Here is a 14,860-nt window from a genome sequence, read left to right as displayed (position 1 = left end):
GATGACTTCCCATATATAAATCTTTACCTCCGGACCATTACGGAACTCCTCGTGACGTCCGGGATCTCATCCTGGACTCCGAACAACATTCGGTAACCACGTATATCTATTCCCTATAACCCTAGCGTCATCGAACCTTAAGTGTGTAGACCCTACGGGCTCGGGAGTCATGCAGACATGGCCGAGACAACTCTCTGGTCAATAACCAACAGCTGGATCTGGATACCCATGTTGGCTCCCACATGCTCCACGATGATCTCATCGGATGAACCACGATGTCAAGGATTCAATCAATCCCGTATACAATTCCCTTTGTCTAGCGGTACGATACTTGCCCGAGATTCGATCGTCGGTATCCCGATACCTTGTTCAATCTCGTTACCGACAAGTCTCTTTACTCGTTCCGTAACACATCATCACGTGATCAACTCCTAGGTCACATTGTGCACATTATGATGATGTCCTACCGAGTGGGCCCAAAGATACCTCTTCATTACATGGAGTGACAAATCCCAGTCTCGATTCGTGCCAACCCAACAGACACTTTCGGAGATACCTGTAGTGAACCTTTATAGCCACCCAGTTACGTTGTGACGTTTGACACACCCAAAGCACTCCTACGGTATCCGGGAGTTGCACAATCTCATGGTCTAAGGAAATGATACTTGACATTAGAAAAGCTTTAGCATACGAACTACACGATCTTTGTGCTAGGCTTAGGATTGGGTCTTGTCCATGACATCATTCTCCTAATGATGTGATCCCGTTATCAACGACATCCAATGTCCATGGTCAGGAAACCGTAACCATCTATTGATCAACGAGCTAGTCAACTAGAGGCTTACTAGGGACATGGTGTTGTCTATGTATCCACACATGTATCTGAGTTTCCTATCAATACAATTCTAGCATGGATAATAAACGATTATCATGAACAATGAAATATAATAATAATAATAACTAATTTATTATTGCCTCTAGGGCATATTTCCAACATACACGCCTCTACTACGACAGGTGCGCGCCTCTACATCCACCATTATATATGTACGTACACGTTCGCGACCAGAATGACAATGCTATGTACGCTTCGACCGGGTGGGCCCCGACTGTCAGGAACTTCCTTGCATGCGAAGATGTAGCTGGTGGGTCCCAACAGTCAGGGGGGCGAATCGTTTTTTTTGCCCGGACGCACTTCCTTGCGTGCGAAGATGTAGCTGGTGGGTCCCAGCAGTCAGGGGGCGAATGGTTTTTTTTCCCGAACGCACTTCCTTGCATGTGAATATATAGCTGGTGGATCCCAACAGTCAGGAGGAAACGTTTTTTTCACGAAATACGGTGGCCCGTCCGGTGAGTCCCCGTTGTCAGGTGGAGGAATCATTATTTTGTGCGTAATAAGGAGGCACTTCCTTGCTGCGGCCGTGGACCCAGCTGTCAGCCTCTCCACATACAGTCCATGTGTGATGGAAGTCGTTCCTTGACCACGTTGACCACGCCTCGCCGAGAGCACCATGGCGGTGGACGATGGCGAGGATTAGGAAGGGGATGACTCGGAGCCGCGGAAGAAGACGCAGTAGTGGATGCCCACGCGAAGAGGAGTACGAGGGTTCACTGGTTTGGCTGCGGTGTGAGGCTGCTGTCGCCGCAGAATAATAGGGGGTGTGGGTGAGTAGAGGGATGGCCTGGCCAGCGGTGGGAGTAGTAGGGGCGGTGAGGCCTCCGCGGCATCACAGACGGCCACGGGAGGCAGGAGCACGCGACACGACCGGTGCTGGTTTGGGCGGCTGGAGCAAGAAGACCAGAGGTTGAAGAAGCACTACGGTCGTTGGATGAACATCGTACGGTAACAGGAGCTAGAATCGTTCATATTGACTAAGTTGACAAAGCGCTCCGTCCCTGTCAACTTGGTAGGCCCACAAGTCAGCCTCCCACTATGCTGGGTTCCAGTTGGCAGGGGGAATATTCATTTTTTTTGCATAATAAGGAGGCACTTCCTAGCGTGCGAAGATAGCTGGTGGGTTTGACATGTCAGCGGGGGCACGTTATTTTCGCGAAATACAGAGGCCCTTCCGGTGGGTCCTAGATGTCAGGTGGAGGAATCATTATTTTGCGCGTAATAAGGAGGCATTTCCTTGTGTGCGTCCGTGGACCCAGCTGTCAGCCTCTCCACGCACAGTCTACTTCTGATGGTGTCGTTCGTTGACCATGTTGACCATGCCACGCCGAGCGCATCCAAGGTGGTGGACGACGGTGAGGCCCCGGACAGCAACAAGCCAGAGATGGGAAGACGCGGGAGTAGAGTCACAGACGGAGAGGTGTACGAGGGTTAACTAGTTCTAGTGCGGTGTGGTTCGGCAGTCGGTGGAGAAGAACAGGAGGTGTGGAGGGGTGGAGGGATGGCCTGGCCAACGGTGGAGTAGCACTTCATAGCGAAGCGTGCTAAGCAGAGCTGCTAGCAGCAGGAGGCGGGAGGTGGTCCCGACGGCGCTGGAGGAAGAAGACGAGAGATTGAAGATGGATGTTGGTCGTTGGATGTAAATCCAACGGATAACATGTCAGAATCATTTTTTGACTAAATTGACAACGACTTGCGTTGGCTTTGACCTATTGGCCCATATTTCAGCCTCCAAAAATGTGGCACGTATTGAACCCATTTTTTCAGAATTTACAGTCTTTTTTTGCGTGGTAGAATTTACAGTCAATTTGATCTTTTTTTTGAATTACGACCATTAGCTGGGCTGGGTGAACAAATAATGTAGCGTCCGTGCGGCCCATTTATTTTATTTTCTAGAAAATTACAGGCCATTTGCACTTTCTCGAAATACACGATTTTGCTGGGCTAATTCTAATTATAATGTTGGGTTGGGCCAGCAATGTTATCAAAACATAAAAAGGGGCTGAGCATTTTTTTATAAATATATTTAAATAATAAGTGATATTATTACATTCGTCCTTAAATCTTACCAAGCTTTTGTACACAATCACTAGGATTTTCATGCAAAAGCAATCCAGGATTTTATTTGTTAAGAAATTATTTTTATAAGTTAATAAGATGCGGGATATTGTTTTTGTAACATCCCAAAATTCTAAATTTTGGAATGTTATAATAAATAGAAAGATTTGATTGATTGTTTGATTGATTGTCTGAAAGTGAGTGAATTCGAAACTTTTCGGAAGTTAAATGAGAGGGAATAAAAGGACTTGCCCAAACTTTCATATTTGCTTTCTGATCTCCGTGAATTCAAATTCTTTTCACCACAAAACCCTAGAGAGGAGATGACATGACTTATTCCATTTATTTAAATGACAAGGGGTGTTGAAAATATTTGAATTTCATTTGGAAAATAATTCCAATTCTGAAACTTTATGCAACTCAATGATTTTCACAAGAGGAGATAAAATGACTTCTTCAAATTATATGAAATATGAGTTGGGAGTTTGAAAGGAGCAATTTGAAAGTTCTTTTGAATTTATTTTCAATTAAGAGTTATTTGAGTTTTATTCAAATTATTTTTCTCCAAAATAAAATATATGGAAATTAGGGTAACATGATTCCCTACAACAGAAAATTGGAGAGAAATAAATTTGAATTAATTTTGGTATTTTTAAAATGATTTTTGTTGGATTTTAATGGACCAGTAGCACTCTTTGATTTATCTGATTTTGTGTGTATTTTATTTAATGCTAGAAAAATGTTCATGTTGTAGGAAATCTTTCTATGAAATTTTTGATATATTATATGCCTGTATAATATTTATTTATTTATTTCTTTTCCTTGTCTGGAAAAATGTTTAAAAAAACTCTCCGAACAGTGCCCGGCCGAAGCCCAGCACTGCTCTCTCTCTCCTCTCTCTCCCCGTCGCCGACTGGGCCAGCCCAGCGCCCGAGCTAGGCCGCGGCCCAACAGCCTGCGCCCGCACCGCCTTCCTCCTCCCGACGCACATCGCCGCCCGCACGGCATCGCCGCCACCGTACGCCGCCCGGATTCCCCCTCTGCCTCGACCCCTTCCCCACGCCACCCCCTCGCCCCCCTGTATTTAAGCCGCCGCCCCCCCTCTCTCTCTCCTCTCCACGCAACCGCCGCCTCCCGTCGCTGCTTGTTACCCGCGCCGCCGACACACATCGCCGCCGCCGCTAGCTGCTGCTGCCGTCGTCGCCTCGCCCCGCGCCGCTGCCGCCGCCACGTCGGAGCGCGCCGCCCTCGCCGGAGCCCCGCGCCATCTCGGCGGAGTAACCGCCGTCGCTCGCCGCCATCGGTTTTCTCGCCAAAAACCGCCCAAATCAATCGAACTCGTAAGAATCGCTCGAACCGGTTTTTAGGTTCGGTTTAGTAGTCGTTTTTTAAAAAAAAACCCCCGTTTAGTATATTTAGAGGACGCTCGCTGGTTTAGCCTCTGGAACGAATGAGTTCATAGTTTAGGGTTCAGGATTGAACGTTCGCTGTTTAAATTTTTTCTTTTTCCATTTTAATTTAGGCCAGGGACCTATTCGTGATAATTTTCTTCACATATTAGTCCCTGTACTTCAATCTATCATTACTTTTTACCCGTTAGTCCAAATCCAACGAAACCAACGCCCACGTCTTCGTTATGATCTCCTCTATACAGATAAACAACTTAAACATGTTTTTGAAAAGTTGAAAATTTGAATTAGATCAGATTTGAATTCAAACTTCGTTTGATCATAACTTGAGTTTCGTAACTCCGATTAAGTTGATTCTTTTTGCAAATCGAAGCTCTTGACCTAAACTTTCTGATAAGGCCAAATTCATATAATTTTTGTACTGTTAGAAATTGTTTTATGTTGCAAGAGTTATTTGCTTGGTTTTGATGTTTTCGGAATTGTCTTCTTCGATCTTTCTGATCTTTTGAGTGATTTCTTATGTGTGGTTACTATTGCTTGCTTACGATAGATTGACCGGAGTGTGACGAGTAGAGCTATCAAGAGTTTTGAGTGCGAATCATCTTCATCAACATTGCAGGCAAGTTCACACTTTGATCATATCCCCTTTCATACCTAGTTTTATGCATCAGTTTCACCCTCCAACATTGCATGAGTAGGATTGATAACATGTGGGTATTGGGAAGTAGTTGATGAGGTAGGAACCTATTGCCATGCATTCAAACCTTGGGAGTTACTATTATGTTATGCTTATAGTGCCATGCTATGCTCATAGACGTGGATTGGGTTTTGAGAGTATTCATGACAGATGTGAGATTGTTAATTAATGGTTTACATAAGGTGGCAACTTAAACACACATCTGGGTGGATTGAGGTACCTGGTTATTCTAGGATTGCCTGTCTAGGCACCTGGGTAGACCAGGATTGCCTGTTTTTTATGGACCGCCACCCAGGCTCAAAGGGATCATGAGATTATTCATGCTAGAAACTTCCGTGTGCAGCCACAAGCTATTATGGGCTCTAGCATAGTTGATTAAGTCGTGCGAACTCTTACAGGGTAGACTAGCAGATGTAGGGGAAAGTAGGTGTAACGGTCTATCCATCGTAAGGTGCTAGCGCTTCTGAAAGACTATGTCTCGGTCATCCGTCTTCTCAAACACCATGTAGTGCGAGAAACCAAACGGAGGCGATCGAGTCTTGTGGGGAAAAGTGCGCAAACCTCTGCAGAGTGTATAAACTAATCATGATTAGCCGTGTCCCCGGTTATGGACATCTTGAGTATCTAGTACCTGGATTATCATGTGAATCTCATCATGTTACTTTAAATTAAGTTTGTTGGGTTTAATGATGTTACTTAATTGGGATTGAGAATGCTGTCAACCATTCTCAATGTTCAACAACCACCATGATAGTTAAATAAAATTTATTCCTTTGCAGTAGGGAAAAATTGGCTTTTCGCAAAAACCTTATAACCATAGAGCTTTTCCACCAGCCAAATATGCATGTAGTGATAGCCATTGTTCATCATTCTCTATGGTGTGAATTTGCCAGTACATTCAATGTACTGACCCTTTGTGGCTGCAACGTCTCATGTCGCAGGATTTCTTACGACGAGTAAGTGATACGTTAGGGTTATGATTTCTACACTCAACTTTGCCGTTGGTGTTGATGGGAATCCACAACCTTGTTACTTCCGCTATTTGGATTGAGGTAATAGTATTTACGTTACTTTATACATGTGATTTACCTCTGTTATAAATCCTCGAGTACTGTGTGTGTCAGCATACCGATCCAGGGATGACACTTAAGCACAGAGACTTGATCCATTCGGATCGGGTTGCTACAAGATGGTATCAGAGCACATGTTGACTGTAGGACGTGACCCTAGAAACTGGCAAGCCCATATCAAAGATTTTTCTCTACAACTTTCCTTTTCAAAAAGATCTTTTACCTCTCTTCTCTTCTGAGCTTATTCAAAAATTTCCTTTTAGTGAGACTATACCCCTTTCCCTTTTTGACCACATGAAGATTCGACTAATGAGACCACTCCACGAAGTACAAGATGTCAGACAAGTAAGACCACTCTGGAATAAAGAAGATTTTACCGTGCATTATAATAATGGAAACTGCAACGGTTGAAGACTCCGAAGACTAGTAGAATTTGAAGGCTCTAAAGAATCCCTACATTTGTATGACCTAGGAAGGCTACCCTTATGGAACTTGACAGATTATGGTAGTTGTCAATGCCCGAGATCAGGGTGTATCGGAGAAAGACCGGAGCATGGAGAGTTAAAAACTTAAAGTTCTGTCAAGGAAAACCCTAAGGCAGGAGATATCACCTATGGAGAGATAGCTCATGGAAATGACAAGAGCGGAACCACGACTATCCATGAGGTTATCGCCCACTTATGATATTTTTTACCGTGCTGAGTTAAGCATGCATATGCATGGAAGGATTGGATGGTAGAAGGCTGATGGAGCACCTATCAGCAAGAGATAAAGTTTTAACCTTAGCCGGTGTATCACTAGGACCTGGAGTGTTACATCAAGGAGTTAAGATGGAGCTACAAGAAGCCGTATTTTGACAAGGAGCATTTCGTGAAGAACTTAGGACCCAGAAGTTAAAGTAGCCAAGCTGGAGGAGCTACAACCCCGAGATACCGAAGATTTGTCAGGAACTGAAGGACAATAGGACCATGGCTCATGCCAAGGATGTTGAAACCCAGAAGTTTGGAACGCAACTCCAGAATATTAAAGGACGTCGCGAGAGACTTCACGTCAATAGAGTTGATCTGGCAAAAGAACTTGAGAAAGACAAGCATGGTCGGAAGAAGCCATTGGAGGCATGAACAAGGCTTGAAGAGTTGGAGACGTTGAAGATTTATTGACCTCTAGAAGACCAAACCCCTGTAATATACCTATGTTAGATGCGATGGTTGTGAGCTGTCATTTGTTTGATGTTTTTTCGACAGCCACAATAAAATCTGCCTTTTCAAAACCTTTGTTTGTATTGTGTGCATCTCTCTCGATCTCTCTTATCTCACCCCATAACCCATGGACCCAATAGATGATGAATGGAGATGAGCTCGTATTTTCTAAACCGATGAGTCAATTGGAGACAGACCGATGGATTCAGAACATGGAGGATCACATGGAGAATAACCCTATAGTTGGAAATGATATGACCCAACATGCTCTTCAGTGCTTTGAAAGAGGTGCTGCTACTTGGTGGAGGATGTACCAAACCATCAATGGATGGCAAGGAGTAACCACTTGGAAAGAATTTAAGTTAACTCTGCCAAAGTCTCGGCTTGTGTCCTAGAAGTTGAAGCCGTATGGAAAGGATATGAAGAAATCTTGTGCATGCAAAAATTGTGGAGAAATAGGACACACCCATAAAGAACACAAGGATGAATGCCCTAATTGTGAAGGAAGTCACCCAGTTGAAGAATGCCCAACTAGGCAGATTACTTGTTTCTTGTGTGAAGGGACTACCCACTATCCTGCTCAGTGTCACATTTACCCCATGGTACAACGAACCATCCAGCAGAAGAAAGAAGTAATGAAAGGAGCCCTCATGGAAATTTTAGAAGAACCTGTGATGAAGGAAGAGATGGAGGACACACCCAAAGAAGAACCAATTAAACCCTGCACCAAGTCATGCTATTCATGTGGAGAAGAAGGACACATCTCCCAAAATTGTTTGAATGGGGATCTAGTAGAATTCCCGACAGAGGAAGTAGAATATGACCCACAGGAAATAGAAGCCCTGATTGGAATGGAAAAGTCCAGGAAGAGAAGCAGATTGGATTCCAGGAAGGACCTGAGTCATATCACCTGTTACAGGTGCAAGGAGTCAGGGCACTACCTCAACAGTTGCCCAAAAAGGAAACCTCGATACTTGTCAGAAGTAATATGTTTTTGTTGTAATGGAGCAGGGCACTTTGCCAGAGAATGCCCAAGGAGAAGGAAACTTGTGCTAGATAGTTGAGTTTGCAACAAAAGAAATGGAGTAGTAGAAGTGAGAACATTTTCTTTATATTGAGGTGTTGAGTTGAGACATGTAATGGAAAGCGAGAGATTGTAATCATTGAGAATGAATAAAGTTAGCATCGTTGGTACTGATATGGATTTTATGAGTTGTTACTCTATGAAGAAGAATTTTGGCCATTCTGAGGATATGAGAAATATGGTCTATGGAAGATTTGTGCATTTTAAGGGTGGTAGTACCCTGTAAGAACCTTGACCCCTGGAAAAGATAAGGATACTCCACTGAGTGGATTTCGGACAAAATGAATACGAGTTTTGTCTCGATATGTGTGATACCCCAAGAGTATGTGGGATGAAGTTGGAGACCGTCAGTTGTTTGGACCAAATGTGATCAAGGAGTCAGAAGAGAATGTTAAGTTGATTCGAGATAGACTGAAGGTAGCTCAGTCCAGGCAGAAGAGTTATGCAGACTAAAAAACGCAAGGAGGTAGTCTATGAAATTGGAGACAGAGCATGTCTTCGTGTGCCCCTCTGCGAGGAGTTAAACGATTTGGAGTTAAGGGAAAGTTAGCCCCGAGATTTGTAGGACCATACCGAGTTTTGGAGCGTATGGGAGAAGTGACCAACAAGTTGGAGTCACCTGAAGGACTGTCAGGAGTTCATGATGTGTTTCACGTTTCCCAGTTGAAGAAGTGTCATGCAGAGATGGCAAATATTCCACTGTAAGGACGCTTGACCCTGGAAAGGAAAAGGATGTTCCACGAAGTGGAATATGGACTCCATAAGTATAAGTTTTTATCTCGATATGTGGGATATCCCACAAGGATGAAGAGATAAATTACTATTGGATATAAAGGAGGTATGATGTTGGAGATATGGATCAAGGGAAATTCCATGATGAGTCTGAGTAATCATGTCCTAGTTTGCTGCCAATAGAAGGAAGAAAGACAGTACAATTGGATGGATCTAAAGAATACTAGGAAGTTGGAAGTTGGAATAATGATCCGTTGCTCGATGATAAGTTCAAGGACTACAAGTGATGAGATGGGCCATAACCCACAGGCCCCAGGACCTGCCAAGGAGCAAGCACACTCTTGCTGAAGGAAAAACCCTGGAAGAGGATATGCCCTTATTGATAGACGATCTTATAGGAGTAACGCAAAACCTGAGAGTTGTGAAGGAACGATAGATGGTTGTTTGGCTTGCAGAATCTATGGATTTATCCGAACTTGGTTCGTCGACAAGAGAAATTCTGCAATGCTTGTGAGGATGACCGAGTGTTAGAATGCGAGATTCACTAAAGCATATACAGGGTAATGATTTGGGTGCGGGATGGATTGATCACCATACTGACTTACTCTTATTATTCACCTTGCTATATGGGATGGTAAATCTGAGTGACTTACCTATAGTAGAGAGACGACGATCAAAATCCTGTTTAAACCTGAGAATGGTATATCAATTTTTCCCTTGTATAAGGCAGCTTTTGCCAACCGTAGGTTATACAGTGAGAATCAACCTAGACCCATTTCCTGTAGGAGAAACCATAAATTGTTGACCACCATGAGAGATATCGATAGTTGATTAGTGTTGGCGCCACACCCGTCAGCTAAGAAGACCCAGTCCCAGAATAATCTTACCAAGATGAAAGACAGAAGAATTGAAGAAAAGGTTATGCCACTACCGGAAGAGCCCAAATAAGGAATTATCCTGAAGATCTAAGAAGACCGACACTGTTAACAATATGGATGAATTATATGAGTTTTGATGGAACCGTAACCATGCTTCTAAGGGTGGTAGCACCCCAGACCCCTGTGATGATCGATGGATTTTGAGGAGACCCCAAACCCTAACCTTTTCTTTCTAGCCTCTCCGAATCTCGAGGACGAGATTCATTTTAAGGGTGGTAGGTTTGTAACATCCCAAAATTCTAAATTTTGGAATGTTATAATAAATAGATAGATTGATTGATTGTTTGATTGATTGTCTGAAAGTGAGTGAATTCGAAACTTTTGAAAGTTAAATGAGAGGGAATAAAAGGACTTTCCCAAACTTTCATATTTGCTTTCTGATCTCCGTGAATTCAAATTCTTTTCACCACAAAACCCTAGAGAGGAGATGACATGACTTCTTCCATTTATTTAAATGACATGGGGTGTTGAAAGTATTTGAATTTCATTTGGAAAATAATTCCAATTCCAAAACTTTATGCAACTCAATGATTTTCACGAGAGGAGATAAAAATGACTTCTTCAAATTATATGAAATATGAGTTGGGAGTTTCAAAGGAGCAATTTCAAAGTTCTTTTGAATTTATTTTCAATTTGGAGTTATTTGAGTTTTATTCAAATTATTTCTCTCCAAAAATAAAATATATGGAAATTAGGGTAACATGATTCCCTACAACAAAAAATTGGAGAGAAATAAATTTGAACTAATTTTGGTATTTTTAAAATGATTTTTGTTGGATTTTAATAGACCAGTAGCACTCTTTGATTTATCTGATTTTGTGTGTATTTTATTTAATGCTAGAAAAATGTTCATGTTGTAGGAAATCTTTTTCCAAAAATTATGATATATTATATGCCTATATAATATTTATTTATTTATTTATTTCTTTTCCTTGTCTAAAAAAATGTTAAAAAAACGCTCCGAATAGTGCCAGGCCGAAGCCCAGCACTGCTCTCTCTCTCTCTCTCTCTCTCTCTCTCTCTCTCTCTCTCTCTCCCCGTCGCCGACTGGGCGAGCCCAACGCCCGAGCCAGGCCGCGGCCCAACAACCCGCGCCCGCACTGCCTTCCTCCTCCCGACGCTCATCGCCCCCCGCACGGCATCTCCGCCGCCATACGCCGCCCGGATTCCCCCTCTGCCTCGACCCCTTCCCCACGCCACCCTCTCTCCCCCTTGTATTTAAGCCGCCGCCCCCCTCTCTCTCTCTTCTCCCTGCAACCGCTGCCTCCCGCCGCTGCTTGCTACCCGCGCCGCCGATGCACATCGCCGCCACCGCCGCTAGCTGCTGCTGCCGTCGCCGCCTCGCCCCGCGTCGCACCACCGCGCCGCTGCCGCCGCCGCGTCGGAGCGCGCCGCCCTCACCGGAGCCCCTCGCCATCTCGCCGGAGTAACCGCCGTCGCTCGCCGCCATCGGTTTTCTCGCCAAAAACCGCCCAAATCGATCGAACCGGTAAGAACCGCTCGGACCAGTTTTTTTAGGTTCGGTTTAGTAGTTGGTTTTAAAAAAACCCGTTTAGTATATTTAGAGGACGCTCGCTGGTTTAGCCTCTGGAACGAACGAGTTCATAGTTTAGGGTTCAGGAGTGAACGTTCGCTGTTTAAATTTTTTCTTTTTCTGTTTTAATTTAGGCCAGGGACCTATTCGTGATAATTTTCTTCACAAATTAGTCCCTGTACTTCAATCTATCATTACTTTTTACCCGTTAGTCCAAATCCAACGAAACCAACGCCCATGTCTTCATTATGATCTCCTCTATCCAGATAAACAACTTAAACATGTTTTTGAAAAGTTGAAAATTTGAATTAGATCATATTTGAATTCAAACTTCATTTGATCATAACATGAGTTTCGTAACTCCGATTTAGTTGATTCTTTTTGCAAATCGAAGCTCTTGACCTAAACTTTCTGATAAGGCCAAATTCATATAATTTTGGTACTGTTAGAAATTGTTTTATGTTGCAAGAGTTATTTGCTTGGTTTTGATGTTTTTCAAATTGTCTTCTTTGATCTTTCTGATCTTTTGAGGGATTGCTTATGTGTGGTTACTATTGCTTGCTTACGATAGATTGACTGGAGTGTGATGAGTAGAGCTATCAAGAGTTTTGAGTGCGAATCATCTTCATCAACATTGCAGGCAAGTTCACACTTTGATCATATCCCCCTTCATACCTAGTTTTATGCATCAGTTTCACCCTCCAACATTGCATGAGTAGGATTGATAACATGTGGGTATTGGGAAGTAGTTGATGAGGTAGGAACCTATTGCCCTGCATTCAAACCTTGGGAGTTACTATTACGTTATGCTTATAGTGCCATGCTATGCTCGTAGACGTGGATTGGGTTTTGAGAGTATTCATGACAGATGTGAGATTGTTAATTAATGGTTTACATAAGGTGGCAACTTAAACACACATCTGGGTGGATTGAGGTACCTGGTTATTCCAGGATTGCCTGTCTAGGCACCTGGGTAGACCAGGATTGCCTGTTTTTTTATGGACCGCCACCCAGGCTCAAAGGGATCATGAGATTATTCATGCTAGAAACTTCCATGTGCAGCCACAAGCTATTATGGGCTCTAGCATAGTTGATTAAGTCGTGCGAACTCTTACAGGGTAGACTAGCAGATGTAGGGGAAAGTAGGTGTAATGGTCTATCCATCGTAAGGTGCTAGCGCTTCTGAAAGACTATGTCTCGGTCATCCATCTTCTCAAACACCATGTAGTGTGAGAAACAAAACGGAGGCGATCGAGTCTTGTGGGGAAAAGTGCGCAAACCTCTGCAGAGTGTACAAACTAATCATGATTAGCCGTGTCCCCGGTTATGGACATCTTGAGTATCTAGTACCTGGATTATCATTTGAATCTCATCATGTTACTTTAAATTAAGTTTGTTGGGTTTAATGATGTTACTTAATTGGGATGGAGAATGCTGTCAACCATTCTCAATGTTCAACAACCACCACGATAGTTAAATAAAATCTATTTCTTTGCAGTAGGGAAAATCGGCTTTTCGCAAAAACCTTAAGCCATAGAGCATTTCCACCAGCCAAATATGCATGTAGTGATATCCATTGTTCATCATTCTCTATGGTGTGAATTTGCCAGTACATTCAATGTACTGACCCTTTGTGGCTGCAACGTCTCATGTCGCAGGATTTCTTACGATGAGTAAGTGATACGTTAGGGTTATGATTTCTACACTCAACTTTGCCGTTGGTGTTGATGGGAATCCACAACCTTGTTACTTCCGCTATTGGGATTGAGGTAATAGTATTTACGTTATTTTATACATGTGATTTACCTCTATTATAAATCCTCGAGTACTGTGTGTGTCAGCATACCGATCCAGGGATGACACTTACGCACAGAGACTTGATCCATTCGGATCGGGTCGCTACAGTTTTCTTACATATGTAAGTATCTGTTAAATATATGATGACAATAAAAATAATATATAATAGCATATAAAATAATTTAAATATATATAATATAGTTAGAAGGGAAACATAAGTTGGAGCTGGCGTTCCTACTCTTATATAGAAAAATAGAATAGACCTCTGTGTTTTCTTAAAAAAAAATACATAAATTGGGTTGCCAAAAATAAATCCTCGGATGGGAGGTCAATAGGTCGGTCGATACATGACGGCCCTAAGAAAATACAAACAGGCCTATGGACCTTCCATCCGAGGTCGTGGGCTGCGCATGTTAAAAATGAAAGCCTAGACGGGGCAGCCCAAAACCACGTCCAACACTTGCCAAAACTTCGTCCCTCGTTTTCTCTGTGTTTCGCACACTCGACATTGTGTGGGAATTTTGACTGTGCATCATATGAAGATGTGCTATGCATGAATGTTGATCAGCATGATGTTAACTGGATGGTAGTTCCATTTTCGACCATGAATAAAACTTCCAACATGATGTTAACCCTGTTTGGAAAGGCTGTGTTAATATAAATGCTCTGCCTCTGAAAGTTGCAGTTTCTTATCTGAAACTGAATTTGCAGTTTCTTATCTGAAACTGAAACTTGCAGTTTCTTCTCTGAGAATCACATTGTCTGCACTTTTATACTTCTATGAAACTATATTTTTAAGTGCTAAAATAGATCTCTAGAATTCATAAAATACTTCATATGCTTAATACTGCAAATATGAAATTCAAAAGACATTCATATCTGAAAGTACTGTCAAAATACACAACACAAAACATAATTCACAACCTGCAAATACTGACAACCCTAAGCTCCTCCTGACAATTCACAACCTGCCCGACTATTGGGCTGGGGGGCAGCCCCCTCCTATTCCTCGGTGGCAGACAGCCGCCCCGTGAGACGATGTGAAAGGCAAGGGAGACGATGGCGGGGAAGCGTCGTCGGGCCAACTTCTTTTCTCCTCTTGCAGTTGGGTTTGGTCAACGAAGACTCCACCGGCTCGCTCTGGCAGGACACCCTCACAAACGGCACCTTGTAGATGCTCGATCCTTTAATCTCTGGTGGATGCTCCATCTGGGATCGATACTCCCACCACCCCTCCCTCACGATCGGATTCAGTGAATCTGTTTGCTCCATGGCCCAGTGGAGCAACTCTATGTACTCCGTCGCGACTCCCTCCGGGGGTATTGCCACCTATTCGCTCTATTGCAGATATTTGGCCATGGATGTCGCCGTCGCCGCTAGTTGGTCCTTGTTGTCAAACCAAGACTGTATCTCCGACATCCTAGCTAGCTTCACAGGGTCGCCGTCT

The sequence above is a fragment of the Triticum aestivum genome, chromosome 5A, assembly GCF_018294505.1.
Source record: "Triticum aestivum cultivar Chinese Spring chromosome 5A, IWGSC CS RefSeq v2.1, whole genome shotgun sequence".
Classification (NCBI taxonomy): Eukaryota; Viridiplantae; Streptophyta; class Magnoliopsida; order Poales; family Poaceae; genus Triticum; species Triticum aestivum.
Note: the sequence above shows the minus strand (reverse complement) of the source record.